This window comes from Labeo rohita, chromosome 3 (genome assembly GCF_022985175.1).
Source record: "Labeo rohita strain BAU-BD-2019 chromosome 3, IGBB_LRoh.1.0, whole genome shotgun sequence".
NCBI classification, from domain to species: Eukaryota; Metazoa; Chordata; class Actinopteri; order Cypriniformes; family Cyprinidae; genus Labeo; species Labeo rohita.
This window is the reverse complement of record NC_066871.1, coordinates 41,004,941-41,007,739: the sequence shown is the minus strand read 5'-3', so window position 1 is coordinate 41,007,739 and position 2,799 is coordinate 41,004,941.

Sequence of the window (2,799 nt, the reverse complement as noted above, 5' to 3'; positions counted from 1 at the left end):
GCATCACTCAGCGCCCAGTCTCCATGGCAACGCCTCCCACGTTTGTATTTCAGTGAGATGTGTTCATTACAGCCCTAATTTACCTCCCACCGTCTCGCTTTCCATCTTTCAGCTTTACCTCTGATCTTCTGCTGCTGCCTTTTCCCGCTGTCTGACTGATGAGGCGCGTTACCGTGAAGAATATAAAGAAAAGACGAATGATTCGTCCTACACTGCACAGGAAACTTCAAAATAAACTAGACCCTGATGAATAACTAAAGCTAACGTCTCTGTTCATCCTCGCATCTCGTTTATCCGACAGTCACACGTCCTCCAGCAATCAGACTATCACTAAAAGCGCCACAATATCGCCTCATATTAAGGCGCGGTCACAAATTTCGCGGGCAAAAGCGGCCACTGTCAAAATCGTAACGGTTTTTAACGGCGATTTGTAACTTGAATGTGCGAAGCTTCCGTTCCAGTCATTTTACCTGTAATTAAACAGACTGTTATACAGCTTTTTAATGCAAATTGTCATATTATTTTGTTATCAACTGGTTTGTAGCGCAATTTTTCCACCTATCCATCTTAACGCGGAAATAAGCCTATGGGGGAGACTTCCGGTTCAACGGGTCATCAATCGACCATATTGACGGCGCTGAAACGAACGAAACTCGCATATTTTGCTGATTATTGCTGCTGGAAATGATCAGTTATTGTCATGTTTTGGGCTGTACTGATCGGTCGGACTGGGAAAAAAAACATTTGGAGTACTATAGACTGACAAAAGTTAAGGAGAAGAGTGCAAAAACCTGTCTGAGGAACAAAAGACGTTTGTGGTTGGCCAAACTAAACCAGGATTTCCAGGGCAGGAATCTTGACAACATTCGTGTTTGTTCTTATCATTTTCGGTCAGGTAGGTGAAATATTAAGCTAATGTCTTAATTAATATACCTTGTATGTATCTTTACCACATATTAGCTTTAGTTTGTCAAGATATTACACCCTTTTCTGCTTACTAAGTCCTTCTATATGATTTAGCAGCTTCCACACGTTTTTCCGTGGTTTGGATAGCATAAACTAGCAGAACAACGTATTCAGTAGTACATTAACAGTGCAATCTAAGGTGTTGTTTACATCCGAGTATCGCCAATATGGCTGCGCATCCGGGTAATGACCAAATCGTGATGCAAGTGCAAATAACAAGAATAACAACATGCAGTAAACGATAAAACTGTTTGCACTACAAACCAGCGTGTTCATAATCAAGATGATACATTAAAATATGGTAAGACACACCAATTTGTAATATCAAACAGAAAAACGAGCTGTTTTGTACAGCTAAAAATAGCTTGACATGGATGACACCCAAAGCCAGACCCATAAAATTTACAAATAGCTGTGCCCTTCCTTCTTCCTTGTGAAGAAAAAGGTGGATAGCAGCTAATAAAATGTACAAAACAAACCTTAGTCAGAATAGGGCCATATTTAATTTTTTACAGGAATGAAAACGAGGCTGAGGAGTTGGTTGTTTACCAACAAAACAATTGTTCAGCTGATTAAAAAAACCTTTTAGTCAAAAGTCTCCAAAAGTTTTGAAAGTTGTGAAAATGACATGATCTAACATACAGTGCTTGCCATTGTAAAGGCTGTAGTCTATCCCTCACAGCCTCAGTTTCATCAGTGATAAATTAGGTCACCCAACCTGATTAAGGTCTATAAGATGGAATGAAATGACAGAAGTTCGCCTGCAAAATTTCACTGAGAAATGGTAAACATGATTGCATCTTAATTCTTAAGGTAAGGTAATTTAGTATGTGGCCTTGTTTAACCTGACATGAAATCTAACTTCTCATTAACTATGAAAACACATATTGATCACATCATCATGAATCACTAAGGAGAAATAAACAAAATTCTTTTCTGTTTTAGCATTTCAATCCGCTTTAATATTTTACCCGAGTGCAACACCGTTTCAAGCTTTCTAGGAGCTCTCAGCGATTAGCACCAAATCTCAGGCTGTACAGATGAAGCGTGTCTAGATGCCATCTTGCATGTTGAAAATCAGCTCATAAAGAGGTCAAAACTCAACAAGGAGAGGACGAGCCCCTCAGGAGGGGCATAGAGGTCAATCAAATCATCTTTACTAACAGTGTGCTAAAGAGATCTGTATCCTCTAGAGATCCATCTTATGAAGAGAGGTTAGAAGTTAAACTATTTTCAGTGTGCATTTAAAAAAAAATCTAGACCACATTAGCAACACTACATGTATTAAGATCAGCTGTAGGATGACGGGACTTGAAAGGTACCTTCTTGTATACAAAATATCAAGCCATTTGAGTAATGGCACAGGCTGCATGTGAATGCTTACACACCAGCGCCACACAGTGGACATCTGAGGAATGACAACAAAGTCCCATCAACCAATCTGAAATTTGATTAATGGATATTACATTTGAATGACTTGGAAAACATCCTGTGTAAACTAATATAGCCCTAAAAATTTTACTCTTCATGTGTAAACCTTAAAATCAAAATAAAATAAAAAAAAAAATCCTGATATTAAGCAGCACACCTGTTTTCAACACTGACGATATTAATAATTGTTTCTTGATCAGCAAATCGGCATATTAGATTGATTTCTGAAGGAACGTGTCCTTGAAGACTTTAAAATATATATTTATATATAAAATAGCTATTTTAAAGTGTACAAATATTTCATAGTATTATTAGTTTTTACTATATTTTATCAAATAAATTCAGCTTTCAAATGTTGAATTTGAATATTGAATTGAAGAAAAGACAAAAACATCACAAGCG